Source organism: Zea mays, chromosome 8 (genome assembly GCF_902167145.1).
Source record: "Zea mays cultivar B73 chromosome 8, Zm-B73-REFERENCE-NAM-5.0, whole genome shotgun sequence".
In the NCBI taxonomy this organism is placed as follows: Eukaryota; Viridiplantae; Streptophyta; class Magnoliopsida; order Poales; family Poaceae; genus Zea; species Zea mays.
Window position 1 is genome coordinate 16,762,755 of NC_050103.1, and position 27,908 is coordinate 16,790,662.

General features: G+C 47.8%; 1 pseudogene; it reads left to right on the plus strand.

Moving 5' to 3' along the window:
• The window catches only part of LOC103636781 (cycloartenol synthase-like), a 75,891-nt pseudogene that overhangs the window by 31,446 nt on the left and 16,537 nt on the right, over positions 1-27,908 (plus strand).

Sequence of the window (27,908 nt, forward strand, 5' to 3'; positions counted from 1 at the left end):
CAAATAACCCCTTAAAAGCTTCATTTAAATTACCAATACTTGCCATTACGAAAGATAAGTTATAATATTCCATAAATTCTCTTTTTATATACAAACATATACCATTATGAAAAATAAGACAAAGTAACCCCTTTATTTTATCTAAATTACTAACATTTAATATTATAAAATGTAAACAAATAATAGGGTATTTGGTTTAAGGAATCACTCGGTCCTATATGAGGTGGTGCATCATGAGTCTATTTCTCAAATTTGGTAAAATGACTTCATTTCTCATACTAGTACCGATTATTAGAGGAATGAAGTGATGATGCATCAATCTATTCCATTCCATGAACCAAGCAAAAAGTGAGGAATGAGTATATGATACTAATTCATTCTCAAACCAAACAATTGATATATCTCTCAAATGTACATCTAAATTACAAATATAAGTTATTATGAAATAGGATTAGATGACGACAAAGTACACTATATGGTTTTCTAAATTATCTAGGCCTACTATTACTACTTGAAACTATAGATAGCGAAAGGGTATGCATATCCCAATTAAAATTTCTACAAACTCAAAACACTAGGAAAAACGATTGGTTCATAAAATGATCCTAATAGCCACTACTTTGCTTAGCCTATTCAAAACAATGCAAGCTACCTACATAATTCTAGTTGCAACAATAAGTAATTAAGAACACAACTAAGCAAGGAACTAGAACAACTTGTGATCCAACAAGAGAGCAACAACTACAACTATAGTACTCACTAGAGCTAAGCTAGGCTACCAAACAACAACACAAGCAAAATACATGATCTGTAAATACAAGTGTTGAGAAAACAAACCACCGAGGGCAAGTAATATAAAATATTTCTCCTTGAGATTTGGTTGCTTGCTAGCAACTATGTTCGTGTTGAGGTGGATCCCAAGAACGTCACTTCACAAAAAAGATGGTAGATCACTAGGGATGTCACCAAACCTTGATTGATTTCACTAGAGTAACTCTTCATGAATCTCCCATCAGGATGAGCATAAAGCCCTTTACAATAGCCAATAACCCGAGGCAATAACAATCACCAAGATTTCTTCAATAGTCCACCATAAGCACCAAGTCACCTAGGTGACGACAATCACCAAAAGTATCAAGAAATCCCAATTCACAAAGATAATCTAGTGTCACTAAATGCAATCTCAGGAGCAATGCACTAGAAGCTCTCAATCTCCTCACAAGCTTGAGCACTAAGAAAATAGAGTGAGAGGGGAGAGAATTGTTCTCAAAATTTTGGATCTTTGAAAGGATCACGATGCACAAGAGGGGTGGGTGAATCGGGTTTTTCTAAAATTTCTTGTGATAATTAAATCTTAATTTTAAGTCCAACTTCACTCAAGTGCCTAATGCGTATACAAAAGTTTTTCAGCCCTAATATCCATCCTAAGCTAACATGGCAATCCTAAGAATGTAAATTATTAAAGTAGGTTGCACAAATATAAATTTGAAAAGCAAAACAAAGATTTAAAAGATTCCTCAATTTTTATCAAGGTTCTAAAGAGTTAGCACCCAATAATCCTTGTTGAAGCACCCATGCAAGGGTGTTATTTCCCTTGGTCCATGTAAGGACCAAGTGCTCTCTATGAGCTAGTTCTTCACTAATCCAGCATGTTGAACCACTCACAATTGTATACAAATCCTGAGCTAGGTCACTCACAACCTCTCTAGGTGATCACTACACTTTGATTGCTATCAAACCATCTAGGTGACGTCGATCACCAAAATAATAAGCACAAAATCTCACTTGACTCTAACAATACCAAGGGGATCAATGAGTGCACACTAACCTCTCTTATTTGCACTAATGGGACCACTAATCACATGAAATCCAACTCTGAAGTCCCTCATTATGCAATGGTGCCTTATCACACTCTATATGGATTGCTTTGGTTATTAAATGGGGGGTAAAGGGCAGTGTGTTGGCCGGTTGGTGGGATATTTATGCCCCCAAGCTGCCAACTAGCCATTATAGAAAACACAGGTTGAAAACATGACCATAAAATCATTTGAAAATCGCTGTTCAACCATCTTGCAGGGTTCGAAGAGACACAACAGTAACTACTATACTATATATTGTGTTAGAACTAGCCATTTGAATACTACCTTAGGCGTATGGTCTGGCAACCACCATTGAAACATTTTGAAGTTCACCATAACCTCTCTGGTCACTACACGGTACTTGTTAGACCCATCGATATTGGTTTGACAAGGCAACTATTCATAGGTTTTGAAGACCCTATAGCCAAAACCCTAGATGTAACATTGATGTTGTATGGTCTAACACACCCTTTGCAACTGTTAGATCTGATCACATAGATTATCGGACCCAACACATTGGTTTTCGATGGGATACTATTCATAGGGGTCTAATGATTGAGCGCTCTCGAGTTGTCTATGTGAAGGCGTCGAACTGATCCACTATGGTCCGATGATCATGAAACGTAGGGTCTGATGCCTCAAAAACCCTTCTAACTTGTTCAAATTTGAAACTTTGGAAATGAGTTCTGATCCTTACTAATTTTGGGCCTCTCCTAGGCCCATTAGAGCTAAAGACAACTAGTTTGCATCATTAATAAACTCATTAGACTTATATAGATCAAGCTACTAGTTCATACCCTTTTATAATATGGTTAAAGGAAAAACAAAGTCCTAAACTACTCTAAGTGTCTTTGAACTCTAAGTTACACTTAGAACTAGTCCATCCTTAACCTTGTCTCCCATCCTTTCAAAATCTATAACAAAATCCATAAGTAGGGGGCATAGAAACCATACATCGCCCAAACCATTCTCCATCTTTGTAACCTAACTCAAATTTGTCTTTTGAAAACACATGTTAGTCATAATAACATTATGTTAACATTAATCACTAGAACACTTGAGGACCTATATGCTTTCAATCTCAACAATTGAGCTAGGGTTGTAAGAGATGAAAGATAAAGGGGGGAGAAAAGGATATATTCAAACCCCCACTCCTTGAGCCAATAGCTAATGTACAACCAACTCACCTTAGAAATTCTAGCCAAGCAACTCAGAATTTTCAAGGTGCCCCCTAGCCGCTAATGGTCAAACAAACCTTGGCTCACTAACTATGGTACCCAACCCCAAATTCTAGGGTAGGAGCCTAGAGTTTCTAGGGCGGCTTTTCCTAACCCACTAATAATCAACGTCGTCCATGTTCTCATGTCAGAAATGCTAGGGTGGCCCAACCCAAACGCTGGGCTAGCCTGCAAAAATGACAGAGCGCCAACAACCAATAATTAGGGCATGGAAAGAACGTAATTTCGGCGAAGCCCAAAAGCCACCAGAGATGCCCTGGCCAACAAATAACGAGGCCAAAATTTCTAGCTAAGCACAATCAAAGCCTAAGAAGTAGGGGAAAGCACACCATATTTAAAGTGCCAACTCCTTGAAGTATACCAAAACAAATTGAGTAGTAGATTTAGCTTTTACAAATAATTTCCAAGTGTTTTCTCTTTCAATTTCACCACGTCACTAAGTGCAATAGATATACAAATGAATTCTTAATTAGTGGCGCTAGATAAGCACTGCGCTAAAGATTTTCTATCATTATAGTAAGTCTATCTATCCTAAACCCAACCATGGACTCTATTGAATCTTGTTTGGTAAAAACAAAGTCCTACCATATCCTTTACCTTGTGGTTTGATTTTTCTTCAACTCCTCTCCATTCGATGAACCATTGCATGTATATGATCATGATCTTCATTTTCATCACCTCCTATGCCTTTATTCATTAGCATCAAGTGGACCATAAATAATCATCATCAATGAGAGCATTAGTCCATATGGTTGCTACTTAATTACCAAAATCAAACTAGGGCTTCCACTACTACTAAATATATCAATTTTTGTGGTTTAATATAGAGCAATACATTTTTCTAGATCAATACTATTACACAAATAAATTGAACTTATTTTTCCTAACTAAGAGTGGAGTTTAGGACATATAATTCATTTTAAAATAAATCATAAAAGAAAAGGAAATCTAGAATGAATTATGTTCCCTTGTTTAGAGTTAATCTAAAAATATCCAGCCACTACCAGAGCAATATTCAGTCATTACCATGAAATTACTAAAGATTATTCAGTAATTATCGACTAGTGAGTGAAGCTTCACCTAGGATCACACACACACACACACACACACACACACACACACACACACACACACACACATATATATATATATATATATCACTCTTAATAGTACTCTCTCACTCTCAGATTTCCTATTTCATGCACATAATTAGATTGAGTTACTCACATCTGTTCCCTTGTCCACCAGTATGCAAAAATCAACTCTAAGTTGGATCTTCCTGCTATCAAACATGGAGAGAATGAAGACATTACAGAGGAAGCTCTTTTGATCTCTTTGAAATGGGCTATGAGCCACCTCTCCACTGTCCAAGCACATGACGGACACTGGCCTGGCGATAATGATGGTCCTTTGTTCCTTTTGCCAGGCTTGGTACTTCCAACTTGATCACCACCGTATTTTTTGTATCCTAACAAAAACATCGTACTAGATAACTTTTTTGTGACCACACCAATGGAACATGCATGAAGGACTTGGCACCTGGATATCGATCATTTTTTATTTACATTCTGTATAATATGTTTTACAATATTTTGTTAAATAAAGTTATTGACTACATTATTGTAACAGATTATAATGTTGTATGTGACTGGAGCGTTGAACAATGTTTTATCATCAGAACATCAGAGGGAGATGCGATGACACCTCTATAATCATCAGGCAATTTACTTTAATTTATTGATTAACAAAGGAAACTAAATCATGCAATGGAAGATATTTTCACTATTTTATTTAATTTGCAATTCTAAGTGTAGAATGAAGATGGAGGGTGGGGGTTGCACATTGAGGGTCACAACACAATGTTTGGCACAACCTTGAACTATGTTACATTGAGATTGCTTGGCGAGGGCCCAAATGCTGGTGATGGAGCTATAGAGAAAGGTCGAAACTGGATCTTAAAGCACGAAGGAGCAACATATACAACATCCTGGGGCAAGTTTTGGCTCACGGTATGCATAAAATATTTCTACGTTCATAATGGCAGTCTTATTTGTTCTTGTTCTATAGCCTAAGTTATGGTTGATGTATCTCCCTTTAATGGAACATTTAAGGTACTTGGAGTATATGATTGGTCTGGTAACAACCCGATGCCACCAGAAATGTGGTTGTTGCCTTATCACCTACCTTTTCACCCAGGTTCCAACCTCTGCCTTTTCACCAGAAACTAGTTTTGAAGTTTTTTTATCTCCATAGTTCTTGTTTGCAATCATTTAAGATACTAATCTTGATATACTGTGTGGGTCAATATGTCATGGGCTAATGGCCCTATGTTTTGTAATTGGAAAGGATCAACACCCAAGTTCTTGTGTGGAACCATCTAATAAGATACTATCTTTGATTGCAATTGTTCGAGACCATATATATATATAATAAGGTTTTATCTCAGATAGTTCCAACCATATAACTTATTATATCTTAGATGAGTCCATGTGTTATTGTTATATTGTTTCCATAGGGAAATCACACTAAATGGTATGATTGTGAACTTAGAAAGGCTAGGGCTAGACGGTAAAAGAAAGTTAGTAGATTGTTTTTCAATATAGACACATTCAGTTTATCGCCCAAACCAAAAGTATAGGTACAAACATTATTTCAATTATGCAACAAATACAATACCAATGTTGATTTTCCATCTTTCAGAAAAAGCAATTAACAACAAACATATAATAAAATCCACAAGTTCATATATAGAAATGTCATCCAAATAAAGATCATAAGTATGTTGTTCGATGTTTTGTAAATCATTTTTTCATTTGGTGCAACACATTGGTATAAGTGTTTCAAATAGTATCAAAGATGAAAGGTAGGTGACACATGAAATCGTATTTAAAATGGAACAATGAGTTCTATATGATTGTACCAAATTAGAATTCTGGGGGCACTACAATTGCAAGCCAAGATGAAGACTTTGTAACATTCATCCTTGAAATTACAAATTATGAAAAAAGGAAGTATACTTTTACAAGACGATTCATAAAAGCATAATTTTCATAAAATGTTTACAATTAACCATAGTATAACTTTTATAAATACCAGTTCAATGGCCAATGCTATTATATTTTAAGTTTTGTTTGTTGTATAGTTTTAACATTAGAAGGACCCAAATAATTCCAAAATTAAAATATTTATCCGTGTGCCCACCATATTTATCTAGTACAATATTTACTATAATATGATGATAAGTAGTATCATTTAGGCGACCCCTTAGACATGTTATTATTGATTCAAAAAAATATTGCAGGTCGGCTATGGTGTCATAGTCGAGCAGTGTATTTGCCCATGTCTTACATTTATGGAAAGAGGTTTGTTGGTCATATGACACCCCTTGTCTTGGAATTGAGAAATGAAATCTATGAAGACCCATACAGTCTGATTGATTGGAATAAGGCTCGAAATCAGTGTGCAAAGGTTTGTTGGAGAAACTACCTTCTAGCATTAATATATTAATCCAATAATCCTAGACAACTAGAGCCTGATGAACTTTTATTATCAATGATTGCCTACCTATTTATTACTTATGATAATGAAATATGAGATTTTTTACAAGTCCACCAAGTGACATTATGAAAGATATCACCAAAAATTATAGGAACACATGTATCTAAATATATATTAACGATATTGTAGATTAGTTCAATCATTATTGTTAATATAGGTGGCCATAGAGTACACATTATGCACACAATACCATAAAACCCTTGAATATGAGGTACTAAACATGAAACTATCATGATTATGTCATAGACACTTCGATGTGTATAATCACATTTCTAGATTTATATTGCTCATTTCTAATAATGAGTGTATGAGCGAAAATAGTATATGGTAGAAATTTATTATAAGTGGCTAGATTGGGCCTATGTAATATATGATTAGTCCCAACTGAATCTTATTTAGCCAGTGTGGTCCATATTCCTTGTTAATTGAGAACAAGAATTGACTAGCCACTTTAATTTCTGAGGTTAATTGATTTCAACCTATTGTATGCTTGGAATAGATCTAAAAACTGTATGTTGAAGTACCTTTTTATGCCATTCACAAAGTTACTACAAGAAAGAGAACTAATTTGAGAAGTTATTCTAATAAAACCTGGAATTAAGATAAGTTCTCCTTTTTTGCGCCGCCTGTGATATGTATTTTAGAATCTAGCATATATATATATATATTCTCTTGGAAATTGTGTAAAGTTTGTGTATACTTTGTACTTCAGGAAGATTTGTACTATCCACATACTTTTCTTCAGGATGTCTTATGGGCCACTCTACATAAGTTTGTTGAACCAATTATGCAATGGCCTGGGATAAAAATTAGAGAGATTGCTTTGCGCACTGCCATGAGACACATTCACTATGAAGATGAGTGTACTCAATATATTAACCTTGGTCCTGTAAACAAGGTAAACAAGAAACTATGATTATGTGTTGATCCTTTACGAAGGAAATTATATGTACTCTCTTTTACTATTCTTTCCCCAACATGTTAAGAACATTGTCACATTGCATTACATTACACTGCAAAGAAAATATGTGTGCTCATGCACTTAAATCAACAAAATGAACAACGCAAAATCTAAAATCATAGATGCCATAACATTGTCATATGTAGATGTATATTATACCATAGCTTTGGAAATGTTCATATATAGCCACACAGACAACTAGGGCAACATATAGCCTAGCATATTATGCAAACCCTTGCCATAGTCTTTGTTGGTCACTCGTTCTTAATTGCTATATGCAATCAAAAACAAGGCAACACAATATTAAAAGAGACAGTCAGCCTTCGTCTTCAAGCAGTAATCTCTTTGGGATAACTCCTTCGAAGTCGAAGATTGAAATTTTATCGAGTGAATCATGATTTATTATTACAAGTAAGTAAATGAATGTATCAAAGATATTAAGTTTAAACATGACAACTTGTCTTACATAACAATAACATGTTTCTTCTCCTTCATACATAAAATTTACAAACATACCTTCGGCTCTAGAAAATGTTTTAGAGCGAAAGTGAAGTGAGGAGAAGGTTACACACAACAATTATTCGGCCCTCCAAAAGAGGTACATTATGCAGGGCACTATTCATCTATTTATAGGGAATCGTACAACTTCGTACGATATTACATTTATGCCCTAAGAGATTATACACCGGGTTTACAAATAGCACAGGGACAACATTGTTTTTTGCCTTCGGCATCTTGGATGACACCTTCTCCTTGCATCATCTTCCTGGGTTGTTATGACGTAGCTACCTTCATTACCCTTTCACTGTTCTATATCGAAGATAGTCTGATCCCGAAGCTCCTGCAATGCTTGACAAATATGTTGATAACCAATGATTAATCGTGTTTTTGAGGACCTTCGAGAAACGAAGCCCCCAACAGTCTTTTATTTAAAAATGGACTCAAAAGGCCAAAACAATTGCTCATTGATGCTATGGTTGAGTAGATAAGATCTACTTAATTACTCTTCCTACTCGATCCACTGTTTTTAAACAATGTAATGGGGTACATGAGCACATTAACTAGTACAACCCAAAACTTTTTATTTCTTGTATTTCTAAAGAGAGAAATGATCATCCTTAGTTGCATGTTTGCACCTCCCTCTTACTCCCTATGTGATACAAACATACCCTTCTAAAACATCACAAAAATAGGCTTTGATGAAAATTGCTCTTATATTGATAATTGGGGGCTTCAAGTAAATGTCATTAAAAACTTGGATGGGAAAGACCACCCCCATAGTACTATATTAAAAAGCTGAATAAGAGCCTGACTAAGAAAGGTCATGAAAGCTAGCCCCTATGCAGCATGAGGGTTCGTTCCCTATAGGACAGATCTTACTCGTGCTTTGAGTCTCCTCGCCCCTACACGAGGATGAGGATCTACATCCCATAGGCTAGTCTGTCTCGTGTGCACATACTAGGGGAACCAGCGAATGATATATTAAGTCCCAGCCTAAAATTTTCCTCCCAATGGGAGTTGAACTAAGAAACTAAGGGGTGCTACTAGAGTCATCTAACAAACTCATCTAAAGGCCTCTTAACAGTAAATGTCATTAGCCTTAGGTCTAGAACTAGAGAAAACTAGCTGAAAACTTTAGACTGGTGAAATGTGGACCCTTTGCATGATTGTAAAAGAAAATTGGTTTTGACTTTAATTACTTCAGTTGATAGTATTTAATTAATACTCGCAAGATTCAAACTCAAGACACATGGCCATGATTTTAAATTGAGTTGCATACTCTAATTATTTTAACGTAAGCTGATAGAAGAAGGTGGCAAATTCACTTATATTTCAACATTCCATGTTCTGTTAGAACTATGATTGCTTCCACTATACATGGAGTTAGCCTTTTGATACTAAAAGTTACAATTTTAGCTAATGAATCAGTAGCTTCTCCTGCTACCATTGTAAGCTTTATGGTTATATCTCTATAACCCTAATGTTTTATTGGTAAATTAAGTATATGTCTATGGTGCCTGAGAAACTTTTGAATATTTTGATTTATGTGCGAACAATAGTCTTCAACAACAATTTATATATGGATATATAGTTAAGGAAGTACAAAAAGTTTAACCAAAACAACTATGGAATTCTTTTTATATTTGGTTCTTATACAATACTAAACATGTTAGAAAAAAATTAGAGCATATGCTCATACTGACCACCTTTGTCGGCGTTTCGAGACAGGGGGGTCCCTAAGCCGACGAGTGAGTGTGCTGCGTGCCCCAGCCCAGATGGGTCGAGCGCGTGGGCGAGCGCGGAGGGGGGAGAGGCGAGGCGGCCGGAGCCGGGCGTGAGAGAGGTGGAAGTCCCGCGGCCTTCGTGTTCGTCCCGCGCCCAGGTCGGGCGCGCTTGCAGTAGGGGGGTTACAAGCGTCCACGCGGGTGAGGGAAGCGAGCGGCCCCAAGAGAGCGCCTGTCCCATCCTCGGTCCCGCGCGACCAACCTTCTCTGAGAAGGCCCTGGTCCTTCCTTTTATAGTCGTAAGGAGAGGATCCAGGTGTACAATGGGGATGTAGCAGAGTGCTACGTGTCTAGCGGGGGGAGAGCTAGCGCCCTAGGTACATGCCAATGTGGCAGCCGGAGAGATCTGGGCATCCTGCTGGCGTGATGTCGTGGCTATCGGAGGTGCGGCGGAGCCTGATGGAGGGACAGCTGTTGGGGCGGTCGAGTCCCTGCTGACGTTGTCTTGCTTCCGTAAGAGAGCTGGGGGCCGCCGTCGTCATAGAGCTTGTGGGGCGCCATCATTGCCCCTCTGGCGGAGCTGGCCGGACGAGACGCCGGTCTTGTTCTTCGTGACCCGAGTCGATTCGGGGTAGGATGATGATGGCGTCTCCTGTTGACGTGGCGGTCTGTGCTCTAGGCAGGGCGACGTGGGGTTTCCTCCGAAGCCGAGGTTGAGTCTGCCTTCTGTTGCCGTGGCCGAGCCCGAGCCAGGGGGTCGGGCGAGGCGGAAGTCGTTCGGCCGAGGCCAGGGCGGAGTCCGAGCCCTGGGGTCGGGCGAGGCGGAGTTTCGTCGTCTTCCGGGTCTTAGCCCGAGTCCGAGCCCTGGGGTCGGGCGGAGCGGAGTTCGCCGTCTTCCGGGTCTTAGCCCGAGTCCGAGCCCTGGGGTCGGGCGGAGCGGAGTTCGCCGTCTTCCGGGTCTTAGCCCGAGTCCGAGCCCTGGGGTCGGGCGGAGCGGAGTTCGCCGTCTTCCGGGTCTTAGCCCGAGTCCGAGCCCTGGGGTCGGGCGGAGCGGAGTTCGCCGTCTTCCGGGTCTTAGCCCGAGTCCGAGCCCTGGGGTCGGGCGGAGCGGAGTTCGCCGTGGCGCCTTTGGCAAGGCCTGATTGCCTGTCAGACTCACTCTGTCGAGTGGCACTGCAGTCGGAGTGGCGCAGGCGGCGCTGTCCTTCTGTCAGACTGGCCAGTGGAGCGGTGGAGTGACGGCGGTCACCTCGGCTCTGCCGGAGGCGCGTGTCAGGATAGAGGTGTCAGGCCACCTTTGCGTTAAATGCCCCTGCAATTTGGTCAGTCGGTGCGGTGATTTAGTCAAGGTTGCTTCTGAGCGAAGCCAAGGCCTTGGGCGAGCCGGTGATGTGTCCGCCATAAAAAGGGGGCCTCGGGCGAGACGGAAGTCTCTCGAGGTCGGCTGCCTTTGGCCGAGGTTAGGCTCGGGTGAAGCGTGATCGAGTCACTCGTGGGGACTGATCCCTGACTTAATCGTGCCCATCAGGCCTTTGCAGCTTTATGCTGATGGGGGTTACCAGCTGAGAATTAGGCGTCTTGAGGGTACCCCTAATTATGGTCCCCGACAGTAGCCCCCGAGCCTCGAAGGGAGTGTTAGCACTCGCTTGGAGGCTTTTGTCGCACTTTTTTGCAAGGGGACCAGCCTTTCTCGGTTGCATTTCGTTCCGGCGGGTGCGCGCGAGCGCACCCGCCGGGTGTAGCCCCCGAGGCCTCGGAGGAGTGGTTACACTCCTTCGAGGTCTTAATGCTTCGCTTTACGCTTCGGCTGGTCTGGTCGTTCCCTCATGCGAACTGGCCGTAGCCCGGGTGCACGGTCGGGGCCCAAGCTCTCGGGCTGGTATGTTGACGCTGTCAACGATTTGGCCGGAGCCGGTTTTTGCGAGAGCAGCCCCCGAGCCTCTGCACCGGGCGAGAGGACGATCAGGGACAGACTCGGCTTTTTACATACGCCCCTACGTCGCCTTTCCGCAAGGAGGAGGGGGGGAGTGCGCCATGTTACCCTCGATGGGCACCGAACATGGTGTCTCCGGTGAGCTGCAAGCGGGTAATCCGAGTGGACGTCCGTGCCCCGTTCGTTGGGGGTCGGCTAGGGGCCCAGAGGCACGCCCAAAAGTACCTGCGGGTGATTTGCCGGACCCGGTTCCCTGGCGACGGGGTCCGAGGGCTCGATGCCTCCCTCCGATGGGATTCCGTTACAAGATCGTTCCCGCTGGTCTCGGAAATGTCCTAGGGTACCTCGGGAGCGCAGCCCGAGCCTCGGTTATGTATCGAACGTACCCCTGGTCATCCCTCGCTCGGTGTCTGAGGCGACTGTGAACCCTTCGGGGGCCAGCCTTCGAACCCCTGATCAGTAATGGGCGCGGAGCCCGAGTAGCCTGAGGCGGCCATGGAGCCCTTCGGAGGGCTGGCCTTCGAACCCCTGACCAGTAGTGGGTGTCGGGCCCACGCGATCTGAGGCGGCTGTTGAACCCTCGGGGGGCCAGCCTTCGAACCCCTGATCAGTAATGGGGGGCTCGGAGCCCGGTTCCTTCGCAGAGAAGGATCCCTTTCGGGGTATCCCCCTTCCCCGGTCCCTGTTGCAAGAGATAGAGAAAGAGGAAAACGGAAAAGGATACGAAATCGGACGACGTGGCGTACCTTTCCTGACGCGGTTATTAAGGCGAAGGTGAAGCGTCGCGCGCTCCTCCTGCCAGAAGCGCCGCGTGTCCCGCCGCGGAGTTAATGCGACGGGGCGAGTGGTTGGCGGGGCGGCCGCTACGCGTGTGCGATCCGTTCGAGGAACGGGTCACGGGTGCACCGTCTTCACGCCGTGAGAGGAGGCTCTCTTGCTGTCTCAGGATGGGACGTGAGCCTGGCTGACGACGCGACCGCTGCGCCCGCCCGCCTGCCACCGCTATTACTGCCGGCCCACTTTCGGTCGCTTTGACCGATGCGCCAGTCTGGCGCTGTTGGGTCGCCTCGAGTCGTGGCATAGGCTTCGCAACCGAAGAGGCGCGATGGTGGCACAAGTGGCGGTGCGGTTGCTTGCATGCAGCAACTGGCGCGCCGGTTGCTCGACGCGTGGGCCTGGGTCCCAAGCTGGCGTGTCAGAAGTCGGAGAAGCGCGTCCATCTGGCGCGGTTGCATGCCGCCTTCATGGCTGCTCGCCCCTTCTGCCCGTTGGTCTGGGCGAAAATGGGGGGTCGCCTGTAACCGCTGGACGGTCGTGCGCATCACGCGCGGCGGTTTGGCTTCTTCTGCCCTAAGCCGGCTTGCATGACATGCGGGACCCAGCCCCCGCGTCGCGGGGGAGGGTCTTGGAGTGTGCTGGAGAAGACTCGGCCCGCGGCGCCTGGGGACGCACGTAGGGGGAGTTGCCTTTAAAAGGAGGGGGGCTCCTTTCGTAAGGCAACCATGTCTTCTTCCTCCCTTAAGCGCCGGGTCTTCCCGTCTTCCAAGCCCCCGGATGGGGGATATCCGCCGCCTTTCCGCCTCCTCGTTGGAGGAACGCGACTCCATGGGAGTTGGTACCTCTCAGCCATCGTTCGGCTTCAAGGATTTTCATCACGCAGCCCGGTCGCACCCCTTCACCGGCGGTCACCCGAGATGGCGACCTCCAGCTTGATGGTGGGGGAAAGCGAGCCGGGCTGCGGCCTCTGCCCCTTCCTCAGCCTCAAGGATTTTCATCACCAAGGCTGGGGAGGGGAGAGTGCCGAGTTGGGGTCGGCCCCTGCGTGGGCGGTGGCCCGCTCCTTCACCCAGTGATGGGGGGAGAAGCGGGCATTGCTCGTGGCGTCCGGCAGCTGCAGCGTGCCTGGTCTTCAGCCGCGAGTGGCTTCGGGGCCTCTTGCGGCGTCGGCGTCTGCCACGGCAGCCGGAAGAGGTTCTTCCGCCGGCGCGGCGGCCGGGACCGGCCACGGGCTGACCTCCAACTTCTACGGCCTTCTGCCCGTCCTTGCCTCACGAGTTTTGGGCATGGGCGGGGGCCACCTGGCAGCGGCATCCACCCTGAGGTCAGCGTTGCCGCTGTTCGGCCCCCCAGAGCAGAAGTCGCCGTCGTCGCCACTGCTGGAGCAGGTGACGGCGCGCCGACCGTCGGCCTTCCGTTGCTCCGCAGGCCTTCCCCCTCGGAGTGGGGTTGTTCGTACCTGCGGAGGGGGAACCGGAGTTCCGTTTGTAATGGCACTTCGGATGCCAGTGAGTTCGTTCATTGTGGCTGTCGAGGCCTGAACGTGTATGTAATTTCGGCACGGAGCCGTGTTTTTTCCTCATTTTTGAGCACTAAGTCTCGCCTGTTTGATTATCTGAACCGCTTTACCAAGCATGAGTTGCCCCGTGTCAAGGTGACGGGTGAGGTATCCGTATCCCGGAGGCGTAGGAATTCCTCGGCCCGTTCGGCCTTGTTACGTGAGGCTCCTCTAGCTTAGTCGAAGGGACCCCTCGGCCGCCCTTTGGTGGATTGAGGCCGGGGGTAGCGATATCAGTATGAACAGAGGCGGAGTTGGCTCGAGAATGGGGAACCTGGTTGGCCGGAGCCTAGCCGTGTCGCCCGTCAGCGGAGCCGACGCCCAAGTCGGTCAGTCGAGGCCTCGGATCGGGCTAGCGCCCTTGGAAGCCGGTCGCCCGAGGCCCTAGGGGTAACCGGTTGAGCCGCCTGCTCGGGCCGGATTCCCGGAGGAGCCCCTGGACCTCGGCGCCGCCCGAGGCTGGGTCGGGCTTTGCTGTAGACGTCGTCGATGCCGAGGGTGCTACGGCTCCCTTCGGCGTGAAGACCCGAGCCTGCAGGATCAGATCGTCTTGTAGCGTGTGCTTTCTGCGGCCGCCGAGGCCAGAAGAACACGCCCTCGCCGCGCTTGCGAAGCTGCGTCTTTTTTCCTCCTGTTTCGAGCATCTGGACTCTGTCGGTAACAGGGATGTTTGTGTGAGCGAGAGTTGCTTTTCGCGGAAGGGACGAGTGAGGTATCCGTATCCCAGAGGCGTGGGAATCCCTCGGCTCGGTCGGCCTTGCCGCTTAAGCGTACTTTCACCCGTCCATGAGGCCCTGTCCCCGACTTAGTCGAGAAAGCTTGAAGGACTGCTTCGGCAGGAAAGCTTCCGAACGTGATGACTCGTTCGGTCCACGGAGTCGCTTTACCCGAGCGCAAGTTACTTATCGCAGAAGGGGACGAGTGAGGTATCCGTATCCCGGAGGCGTAGGAGTCCCTCGGCTCGGTCAGCCTTGGCTGCTTACGTGTACCTCGTCGTTTCCAGGATCCGCTTTCCGAAGTAGTCAAGAAGCACGGAAGAAATCCTGCTAAAAAGAGATCCTTTTTCGAGGAAAAAATTCGACGCAGAGGGGGTCTCCCCCCTTTTAGCCCCCGAGGGAGGGTCGGGCCTTGCCGAGGCTAGGCCGACCCTTCCTTGACAACTAAACTTTGCGTAGGTGCGAGGTATATGAACAACTTGAAAACATCTTAAGGGTAGAAGCGACGTAGCTGTTTGATGTTCCAAGCGTTGCCGTAGATCTCGCCTTGATTGTTGGCCAGCTTGTATGTTCCGGGCTTCAGAACTTTGGTGATGACGAATGGCCCTTCCCAGGGGGGCGTGAGCTTGTGCCTCCCTCGGGCATCTTGTCGCAGCCGAAGCACCAGGTCGCCCACCTGGAGTTCTCGGGACCGGACCCCTCGGGCGTGGTGTCGTCGCAGGGACTGTTGATACCGCGCCGAGTGTAGCAAGGCCCTGTCCCGAGCTTCCTCCAGCTGGTCCAGCGATTCCTCTCGGCTAGCTTGGTTGCTTTGTTCGGTGTAGGCCCTTGCCCTCGGGGAGCCGTATTCCAGGTCAGTGGGCAAGATAGCTTCAGCCCCGTAGACCAGGAAAAACGGCGTGAAGCCCGTGGCACGACTCGGCGTCGTCCTTAGGCTCCAGACCACCGAGGGGAGTTCCTTCATCCATCGCCTGCCGAACTTGTTGAGGTCGTTGTAGATCCGAGGCTTGAGCCCTTGTAGAATCATGCCGTTGGCACGCTCTACTTGCCCATTCGACATGGGATGAGCCACGGCGGCCCAGTCCACCCGGATATGGTGATCCTCGCAAAAATCCAAGAATTTTTTGCCGGTGAACTGGGTGCCATTGTCGGTGATGATGGAGTTTGGGACCCCGAAGCGATGGATGATGTTGGTGAAGAATGCCACCGCCTGCTCGGACCTGATGCTGTTCAGAGGTCGGACCTCGATCCACTTGGAGAATTTGTCGATGGCGACCAGCAGGTGCGTGTAGCCCCCGGGCGCCTTTTGCAAGGGGCCGACGAGGTCCAGACCCCATACAGCGAAGGGCCAGGTGATGGGTATTGTCTGCAGAGCCTGAGCGGGCAGGTGTGTCCGCTTCGCATAGAATTGGCACCCTTCGCAGGTGCGGACAATTCTAGTGGCGTCAGCCACCGCCGTTGGCCAGTAGAAGCCTTGCCGGAAAGCATTTCCAACAAGGGCTCGGGGTGCTGCGTGGTGGCCGCGATCTTCTCCGGGTTGGCCTCGATGCCTCGCTCGGAGACGATGAACCCTAGGAGCATGCCTCGGGGCACCCCGAAGACACACTTCTCAGGATTAAGCTTGACTCCTTTCGCCTTGAGACACCGGAATGTCACTTCAAGGTCGGAGAGGAGGTCGGAAGCCTTTCGAGTCTTGACTACGATGTCATTGACGTAGGCCTCGACCGTGCGACCGATGTGTTCGCCGAACACATGGTTCATGCACCGCTGGTACGTCGCGCCTGCATTCCTTAAGCCGAACGGCATGGTGACATAGCAGTACATGCCGAACGGCGTGATGAAAGAAGTCGCGAGCTGGTCGGACTCTTTCATCCGGATCTGGTGATACCCTGAGTAGGCATCGAGGAAGGACAGGGTTTCGCACCCAGCAGTGGAATCCACGATTTGGTCGATGCGAGGCAGAGGGTGGGGAACCTTCGGACATGCTTTGTTGAGACCAGTGTAGTCTACACACATCCGCCATTTCCCCCCTTTCTTCCTCACAAGCACAGGGTTGGCAAGCCATTCGGGATGGAATACCTCTTTGATGAACCCTGCCGCCATTAGCTTGTGGATCTCTTCGCCAATCGCTCTGCGCTTCTCCTCGTCGAATCGACGCAGAGGCTGCCTGACGGGTCGGGCTCCGGCCCGAATATCCAGCGAGTGCTCGGCGACATCCCTCGGTATGCCGGGCATGTCCGAGGGACTCCACGCAAAGACGTCGGCGTTCGCGCGGAGAAAGTCGACGAGCACTGCTTCCTATTTGGGGTCGAGCCCGGAGCCGATCCGAATCTGCTTGGTGGTGTCGCCACTGGGGTCGAGGGGGACGGCCTTGACCGTCTCCGCTGGCTCGAAGTTGCCGGCATGGCGCTTCACGTCTGGGACCTCCTTGGAGAGGTTCTCCAGGTCGGCGATGAGGGCCTCGGACTCGGCGAGGGCCTCGGCGTACTCCACGCACTCCACGTCGCATTCGAACGCGTGTTTGTACGTGGGGCCGACAGTGATGACCCCGTTGGGGCCCGGCATCTTGAGCTTCAGGTAGGTGTAGTTGGGGACGGCCATGAACTTCGCGTAGCATGGCCTCCCTAGCACGGCGTGGTAGGTTCCTCGGAACCCGACCACTTCGAACGTCAGGGTCTCCCTTCGGAAGTTGGAGGGTGTCCCGAAGCAGACTGGGAGGTCGAGTCGCCCGAGGGGCTGGACGCGCTTCCCAGGGATGATCCCGTGGAAGGGCGCAGCGCCTGCTCGGACGGAGGACGGATCAACGCGCAGAAGCTTGAGGGTCTCGACGTAGATGATGTTGAGGCAGCTGCCCCCGTCCATCAGGACCTTGGTGAGCCTGACATCGCCGACAACGGGGTCGACGACGAGCGGGTATTTCCCCGGGCTCGGCACATGGTCGGGGTGGTCGGCCCGGTCGAAAGTGATGGGCTTGTCGGACCAGTCTAGGTAGACTGGCGCCGCCACCTTCACCGAGCAGACCTCCTGGCGCTCTTGCTTGCGGTGCCGAGCCGAGGTATTCGCCGCATGCCCTCCATAGATCATGAAGCAGTCGCGGACCTCGGGGAACCCCCCTGCTGGGTGATCTTCGTTCTTGTCGTCGTCGTGGGCCCTGCCACCCTCGGCGGGTGGCCCGGCCCTGTGGAAATGACGCCGAAGCATAACGCACTCCTCGAGGGTGTGCTTGACGGGCCCCTGATGGTAGGGGCACGGCTCCTTGAGCATCTTGTCGAAGAGGTTTGCACCTCCGGGGGGCTTCCGAGGGTTCTTATACTCGGCGGCGGCGACAAGGTCCGCGTCGGCGGCGTCGCGTTTCGATTGCGACTTCTTCTTGCCTTTCTTCTTGGCGCCGCGCGGAGCAGACGCCTCGGGGGCTTCTTCCGATGGGCGGCCCTGGGGCTGCTTGTCCTTTCGGAAGATAGCCTCGACCGCCTCCTGGCCGGAGGCGAACTTGGTGGCGATGTCCATCAGCTCGCTCGCCCTGGTGGGGGTTTTGCGACCCAGCTTGCTCACCAGGTCGCGGCAAGTGGTGCCGGCGAGGAACACGCCGATGACATCCGAGTCGGTGATGTTGGGCAGCTCGGTGCGCTGCTTCGAGAATCACCGGATGTAGTCCCGAAGCGACTCCCCCGGCTGTTGCCGGCAGCTTCGAAGGTCCCAGGAATTCCCGGGGCGCACGTATGTGCCCTGGAAATTGCCAGCGAAGGCTTGGACCAAGTCGTCCCAGTTGGAAATCTGCCCCGGAGGCAGGTGCTCCAACCAGGCGCGAGCAGTGTCGGAGAGGAACAGGGGGAGGTTGCGGATGATGAGGTTGTCGTCGTCCGTTCCACCCAGTTGGCAGGCAAGGCGGTAGTCCGCGAGCCACAGTTCCGGTCTCGTTTCCCCCGAGTACTTTGTGATAGTAGTCGGGGGTCGGAACTGGGTCGGGAATGGCGCCCGTCGGATGGCCCGACTGAAAGCCTGCGGACCGGGTGGTTCGGGCGAAGGACTCCGATCCTCCCCGCTGTCGTAGCGTCCCCCACGCCTGGGGTGGTAGCCTCGGCGCACCCTTTCGTCGAGGTGAGCCCGACGGTCGCGTCGATGGTGCTCGTTGCCGAGGTGGCCCGGGGCCGCAGGCGCGGTGTTGCGCGTGCGCCCGGTGTAGACCGAGGCTTCCCGCATGAATCGGGAAGTCGCGGCATGAGGTTCCGAGGGATGTCCTTGCCTCCAGGATGCAGTGCTCTCGGCCCGCCGGGCCGCAGCGCCTTCCAGGAGATTCTTGAGTTCTCCCTGGATTCGCCGACCCTCGGTGGTTGACGGCTCCGGCATCGCGCGGATGAGCATTGCTGCAGTTGCCAGGTTCTGACCGACCCCGCTGGATGCGGGCGGCGGCCTGATCCTGACGTCGTTGGCGACGCGGTGCTGGAGACCTTGGGGCAGATGACGTATTTCTCCGGCCAGGGGTTGGCCCACCCATGCCTGTCCGACGTCTCGACGGATCGGCTCAAGCGCTCCTGTTCCCTCGTTGAGCCTGGCCTGCGCCTCGCGGACTTGCTCGAGTTGTGGGTCGTAACCCCCCGCCGGAGCGGGGACCACAGCTAGCTCCCGTGGGATGTCGGCGCGAGGCACCGGCCTAGGGAGATCACCATCCTCCGGCATGCCAAGGTGGTTGCCTTCGGTGGGATCCCCTAGCTCGATGTGGAAACATTCGCGGCTTGGGCCGCAGCTCTCGTCGCCAAGGCTGCGGCTTCCATCGGAATAGTCGGACAGACAGTAGTCACATGCGGTCATGAAGTTCCGCACGGCACTGGGGTTGCCAAGTCCGGAGAAATCCCAACCGATGCTGGGATCGTCATCTTCCTCGGACCCAGAGGGCCCGTAGGTCGAGACGTCCGTCAGTCGGTCCCAAGGCGACCGCATACAGAACCTCAGTGGGGTTGCACTCGCCTCAATGAGGGCGCCCGCCAAAACGAGGTCGTTTGGCGGGTTGAGGCCGAGTCGAAATGACGCAAGATGGGAGTTAGTCGTTACCTTTTGGTCGACGAGGAGCGACGTAGTCACATCGGGGACTGGTTGCGCCGTCATCTCTGGTTCGAGGGCGACGTCCTGCAGGCTTTCCGCGAGCGCGCCGGCGTCGTCTTCTTGCTCAAGGTCAGCGTGCCGCGGGGGGACGGCGCTCGCCTCCGTCTCGAACGCAAGGTCGACGTCCGGCGTGCCTTCCGTCGGGGCGTCGGGGGCGTCGATCCGCTCGACGGCTGACGAAGCGCGGCCTCCCGCCTGGCCTTGACGGCTCCGCCTCCTCCTCCGTTGGCGGGGGAGAGAACGGAGCGAGCCCGAATATCGCTCTTCCACCACGCGGGGAAGACGTCGTCGATTCCGCCACCGGAGGGCGGGTTGTCGGCCGCCATTGTCGTAGTCGCGCGGCGGTGGAAGAAGTGTCATGTCGTAGCTGCCGTCGAAGGACATGAACTCGAGAGTCCCGAAACGAAGCACCGTCCCGGGCCGGAGAGGTTGCTGGAGACTGCCCATCTGGAGCTTGACGGGGAGCTGTTCGTCAGCACGCAGCAGGCCCCTACCTGGCGCGCCAACTGTCGGCGTTTCGAGACAGGGGGGTCCCTAAGCCAACGAGTGAGTGTGCTGCGTGCCCCAGCCCAGATGGGTCGAGCGCGTGGGCGAGCGCGGAGGGGGGAGAGGCGAGGCGGCCGGAGCCGGGCGTGAGAGAGGTGGAAGTCCCGCGGCCTTCGTGTTCGTCCCGCGCCCAGGTCGGGTGCGCTTGCAGTAGGGGGGTTACAAGCGTCCACGCGGGTGAGGGAAGCGAGCGGCCCCAAGAGAGCGCATGTCCCGTCCTCGGTCCCGCGCGGCCAACCTTCTCTGAGAAGGCCCTGGTCCTTCCTTTTATAGTCGTAAGGAGAGGATCCAGGTGTACAATGGGGATGTAGCAGAGTGCTACGTGTCTAGCGGGGGGAGAGCTAGCGCCCTAGGTACATGCCAATGTGGCAGCCGGAGAGATCTGGGCATCCTGCTGGCGTGATGTCGTGGCTATCGGAGGTGCGGCGGAGCCTGATGGAGGGACAGCTGTTGGGGCGGTCGAGTCCCTGCTGACGTTGTCCTGCTTCCGTAAGAGAGCTGGGGGCCGCCGTCGTCATAGAGCTTGTGGGGCGCCATCATTGCCCCTCTGGCGGAGCTGGCCGGACGAGACGCCGGTCTTGTTCTTCGTGACCCGAGTCGATTCGGGGTAGGATGATGATGGCGTCTCCTGTTGACGTGGCGGTCTGTGCTCTAGGCAGGGCGACGTGGGGTTTCCTCCGAAGCCGAGGTTGAGTCTGCCTTCTGTTGCCGTGGCCGAGCCCGAGCCAGGGGGTCGGGCGAGGCGGAAGTCGTTCGGCCGAGGCCAGGGCGGAGTCCGAGCCCTGGGGTCGGGCGAGGCGGAGTTTCGTCGTCTTCCGGGTCTTAGCCCGAGTCCGAGCCCTGGGGTCGGGCGGAGCGGAGTTTGCCGTCTTCCGGGTCTTAGCCCGAGTCCGAGCCCTGGGGTCGGGCGGAGCGGAGTTCGCCGTCTTCCGGGTCTTAGCCCGAGTCCGAGCCCTGGGGTCGGGCGGAGCGGAGTTCGCCGTCTTCCGGGTCTTAGCCCGAGTCCGAGCCCTGGGGTCGGGCGGAGCGGAGTTTGCCGTCTTCCGGGTCTTAGCCCGAGTCCGAGCCCTGGGGTCGGGCGGAGCGGAGTTCGCCGTGGCGCCTTTGGCAAGGCCTGATTGCCTGTCAGACTCACTCTGTCGAGTGGCACTGCAGTCGGAGTGGCGCAGGCGGCGCTGTCCTTCTGTCAGACTGGCCAGTGGAGCGGTGGAGTGACGGCGGTCACCTCGGCTCTGCCGGGGGCGCGTGTCAGGATAGAGGTGTCAGGCCACCTTTGCGTTAAATGCCCCTGCAATTTGGTCAGTCGGTGCGGTGATTTAGTCAAGGTTGCTTCTGAGCGAAGCCAAGGCCTTGGGCGAGCCGGTGATGTGTCCGCCATAAAAAGGGGGCCTCGGGCGAGACGGAAGTCTCTCGAGGTCGGCTGCCTTTGGCCGAGGTTAGGCTCGGGTGAAGCGTGATCGAGTCACTCGTGGGGACTGATCCCTGACTTAATCGTGCCCATCAGGCCTTTGCAGCTTTATGCTGATGGGGGTTACCAGCTGAGAATTAGGCGTCTTGAGGGTACCCCTAATTATGGTCCCCGACAACCTTGAATTTAATCAATCAATTTACCCTACAACATTGGTTATGTCACCATTTCTCTGTTTCATTTGCCACATTAGTGGTCTCATTCCTTTTGCTTGGCATGTTAATCCTACTTGTACATTTTAGGTAAGGAACTTTTGTTAGGATATCTCCAGTAGTCTCTCCTATCCTATCTTCTATTTTAAACTCCACTCTGTAAACAGTACAATCTATGGTGCAAAACAATGCAATACAGTGCTTTCACGGTCATATGCACGGTCTGCTCCAAACAACCTTAGAAGTGTGTGCCTTAGTGACTAGATTAGTATGATATTTCTCAACTATTTCCTATAAGCTTGTTACATGAATCGCTCCCAAATATTAAATAAAGTTATACACAGGTACTGAATATGCTTGCTTGCTGGATTGAAGATCCAAACTCAGAGGGATTCAAACTCCATGTACCTCGAATTTATGATTATTTGTGGATTGCTGAAGATGGAATGAAAATGAAGGTAATCGTTGATAAATCCACTTTTTGGTTGAGGCTAGCTGATAATTCTTAGTTGCATCATATGCTTATTATTATGTCCAATAATGATGCAATTATCAAGGCATATAAGTATTCATGCAAGTTGAACACCCTGTCCACTACAAGAAGAATCTTTTCTACACATTTTGTCCTCACACATGCTCACAAGAAAAAACTTCCTGGTTGGTTACCCATACCAAAACTGCTATCATCGAAGCACACTTAACCTCGAGGTTATTTGAGACATTCTTCCAGAAAAAGAAGGTGCACCTTATTGGTATAAGAATTCTATCAATCATATTAAGATTTGGACCAGGATATCACCCAATTGACCCGGGCTAGAATATCATAATCCACCCCCTTATAAGACCGACATCCTCGTTGGTAAACCCCAAGCTAGGAACCTCCCCTCTTCGCCACATATGTGTGTCTAGTGTTGTCATATGCCATGTCATGTGGGCACAGTAGACTAGGATATCATAATACACCCTCCTCAAAAGACTGATGTCCTCGTCGATCAACCCCAAGCTGGGAACCTCCCCTCTTGGTCACGTCTATGTGTCCAGTGTTGTCATGTGACATGCCATGTGACCACTCTATGCCCACATACACCATATGCCTAAACTCCTAGCCCACACAAGCCTGTGACACCACCAGGGTCAGCTTTGATACCATTTTTAACTCCCCGGTCACTCTCGGACTAGTAGGACTTACTCATGGCAGCCCTCATGGATCATAGACTATCCCCACAGACCAACATGAGTATTTCCTGTGCACTCTGTCCTCACTCATGCGCATCGAGAAAAAACTTCTCGATTGGTAACCCATCCCAAAATTGCTCTGAGCCATGCACGCTTACCCATAGGTTCTTTTGGAACTTGCTTCTGAAAAAAGAAGGTGTGCCTTGTTGATATGGGTATTCTATCAATCTTATTAAGCCTTGGACCATCACACAATCCACACAGGCCATGATATCATACATGCATCATGCACTTCTCATTTTTCTATGTGTGTCTATCAAGATTCTATGTTGACCACTTATGCCTTTAGTGTAAACAACAATAACACATGTAACACGAACATGCTTGATTCAACTTTAGTTTTAGATGGCTAGACTCACCTAGTGACTAACATGACAAATGACATATGTTACACCTATTTCAATTTTTGTTTAATTTTCTTTAGCAATCTAAAAGGGACTCATCTTATCTTTGTTATATATATTGTAGGGTAACAATGGCACCCAACTATGGGATGCAGGTTTAATAGTTCAAGCAATTGTGAGTACCAACCTCACGGAAGAGTTTGGTCCAACTCTTAAACTAGCACATGCCTTCATTAAGAATTCACAGGTATAGTATCCTAGAGACCTAGACTTTTGTCTATGAAATGTAAATTTCACTTGTCATGCATAAGCTTATAAACTGCATATTTTTTAGATCCTTGATAATTGCCCTGGAGATTTGACCCAATGGTATCGCCACATATCAAAAGGTGGATGGCCATTTTCTACCGTTGATCATGGTTGGCCTGTATCAGATTGCACTGCAACTGGACTAAAGGTGAATACTACCAATTAGTATATAAAAACGAATTTTATCTCTAATTTTTTCTCCACCATCATGATAAAAAACCTTTAATATGCACATTATTAGAGTATAGTATAAATATTTAATATACATAAGATTCAGCTCTTCTTTTTAGAGTTTTAATGTTATTTTTGAATCACTTCAAGGTCATTGTCATATACTCATGTTTAAATATTTTTCTGGTGTAATTTTATGTAACCCACAGGCAGCTCTATTATTATCAATGGTTTCTCCTCAAATAGTTGGTGAGCCGATGGAAGTTGACAGACTTTATGATGGTGTAAATTGTCTCATTTCTTTTATGGTAAGCATCTTTCAAACTTTTGCCTTTCACTCTACATGAGTTGTAAGTTGTAGCATCAATTTTTGCACCACATGCTTAATATTGCAAAATACGGCGCATCGTTCGAAATATCCCTACTTGTCCTTGTAACTATTGCATCAATGCAATAGTAATTTTTTCACATTTACTTTTAGTCTAATTATATTTGTTGTTTTTTCAAAAATAAAATTGTCTCTATTGATCTCAAACAATTGCATCAAGGAGGTGCAATCCATATATCTAAGACCAGCCAAGGTTTCTGCATAGCTATGATACAAACAAAGTTATGTATGATTATTGAAGGACATCGACATGACATTGTGTTGCAATGAGAAACAACCCAAATCATAATCTTCAGTTCCATGCATGACCATGGCAACACATGGACCATAAGAAAGAGACTCCTAAGGAAACAATAATAAGAAAAAAGACATGCAAAGCGCACCACAATGTTTGCTATGATCTAACATCAATAGATTTTCACCAAAGATCAATTCATTGAACTCTACATACAATAGCTTCAATAAGGAAGCAACAATAGCACCACCACTGCTAGGTACACAATACAACCAACTAAGGACACACCTAGAGATTTCTCCTTAGAGTTGAGGAAATCTAAGCTGACACCACCAAATCTAAGTTCCCCAATACCGCCTCCATCTTGTTTCATGTCAATGCAGCATGCCTTCCAGTCTTGGTTAACTACAACCGGACACCAAACCTACGAGTCACACATGTCCAAAATGTGCATACATCAAAATAAAAGATTACATGGGTCAATACCAAGTGACTCTAGGCAGGCATGATAGCCTAGCTATGACTATAGGTGAGGATGTCATTATGAACAGTGGTGGCATATATAGTCAACCAAGATCAAACTTGACTACATCTTGAACATAGAAGTCGACGACAACTCATTTGAAATAGATTAAATGTCTCCACATTAGATTTGAGGATATAGAATAACATTGATTTTTTTATAGTTGAAAGAACTTATACACGTAGTTATAGTCTTATAGAACTTTGACATTCATTATTTCTTTTAGATCACAACTTAAAGGGGATGCAACCCAACTTAAATGAACTCATTAAGATTTGAACTTTTCTTGTTATGTTTCCTTAATTATCAATAGTTTATCTTTGGTGTTACCTTTCAAATATTTCTATATGAGGAGACATGTCTAATACATTTGTCTTAACCTCACAGAATGATAATGGTGGATTCTCAACATATGAACTCATGAGGTCATATGCATGGTTGGAGGTCAGCTAATTAATTTCTTTCTAGATCATCCTTGTACGTTTTTGATGTGCTAACACTCCATAGCCTAGCAACAAGCACCCTAGTTGAGTGAGACTATAACAATCTAGCCCTTTGAAAGTATGTAGTAGTTCTGTTATTGATCCATGTGACACATAAGAAATTGTAGATGGTGGGTTTAGTACCACCTTATAAGTTTAGGAGGCCAAGGTTCCAATCTTGATGGCATAACTACAATTTCCCTTTAGGATTAGGGTTTAGGGTTGTTTTTATTAACAAAAATGTAGTAGTCTAGTGGTAGAGTTGTTTGTTATAAACAATGAGACCTAGGTTTGATTCCCAAATTTGACCAAAAAAATAGTGTTATTTGATCGATGCAACTAATATGTATTGCAACATTTTATTTTGTTGCGGCAATTGGAGCTATTGCAATGGGGCTAAAAACAGTTGCCATAAGCTTTTGTCACTCTCTTTTCTACAACGGTTGGCAACGAAAGTGACATTATGGAAAATGGTAGAACTTGCCACGATTTATGGCTTTTTGCAGCGATTTTTGCCCATTGCTAGAGGGTGATTTTTTAGTAGTGAGACATCACACTAGAATTCTGACAATTCAACCATTTCTAGGAGCATCAAATAAAAGTACCAGACATATCTAGTGCTTCAATGTGGGTGACCGTAAATTTCTGTGTGCACAGGATGTAGCATCGAATGTCACACCAGACATGCTAGTGCTATTTTTCAACGCAATCTATTTTTTTTATTTGAGGCATAGTTTTAGCTCTGAACTTTGATTTTGATGATCTTGGACCTCTTTTTGGAAAGCTAATAAAAATCTCTACAACTTTGAGTTGAAGCCAAGTCAATTTGAGTAGATCCAAAATCATAAACACTTCCCATTCAGACAGCTCTTTGTCTCAACTTTGGTAACTTCACTTTTGTTTATGTCTTTGCATCTGGAATTCCACTTCTTGGTGTCTTAGACTCTTGCCATGTCTTGTAGGTCTTTAATATGGCTTATAATGTCTTATTTAACGTGTTGCTAATTCAAACTATCACTTTGTCTAAGTCCAAGTCCATCTTACATACATTTAAACTACCTTATATATATTAGCAAACAACATTAGTCCAAAAGGTCATGCTATTTATCAAACACTAAAATTTAAACATAATAGTCCTTAGAGTCATTTTCCTTACAACGTGAAATTAAAATAGAGATAAACTAAACCAAACTGGTTATTAGATCCACAACATTTTTTACCTATGTTAATATAGAACCGCATATGGCTAGTTAATCAATAAACAAAGTAGAGACAATCTGTTCATTTTCAAGATTTATACTTAATGCGGACTTATCCACAATCCGAACAGGACATATGTCTTGTCAAATTTATGTGTCTTAACAAAATCTATGTTTTTATCGTCATTGATAATGGATATGGGTGCTCCCAACAATAAAAGTTTATCCTGTTGTTTAGTATGCTAGGCCGACATTGTTTAGCATGCTAGGTCAATATATTGTTTTCTAATGTTTTGTGCGCACATGATATAACACCGGATGTCACACCAGACATGTCTGATGTAATTATTTTCAGTATATTTCATTTTTTGTATTTTGGCCATAACTTTGAGCTCTAAACTATAATTTTGATGATCTTGGACTTTTTTTTGGAAAGATAATAAAAAGCTCCACAACTTAGAGTTGAAGTCATCTCGATTTAAGCATATCTAAGTATGAGACACTTCCAATGTAGCTACCTCTTTGTCTCATCTTTAGTGACTTCACTTTCGTTTATGTCTTTGCGAACTTCCATTTTTTGGTGTCTTAGGCTTTTATCATGTCTTGCATGTTTTCAATATGGCTTCTAACGTCGTGTTTGAGGTGTTGATCATTCAAACCATCACTTTTTCCAAATCCAAGACCACCTTGCATCCATTTGAACTATACCTTATATATTAGCAAACAACATTACTCTAAATAGTCATGTTGTTTATCAAACACCAAAATTCAAACATAATTGTCAATAGGGTCATTTTCTTACAATGTGAAATTAAAATAGAGATGAACCAAACTGTTTTTAGATCCATGACAACCACAACACATGTTTTACCTATGTTAATGTAGAACCACATATGTATAGTTAATCAATAAACTAAGTAGAGATAAGTC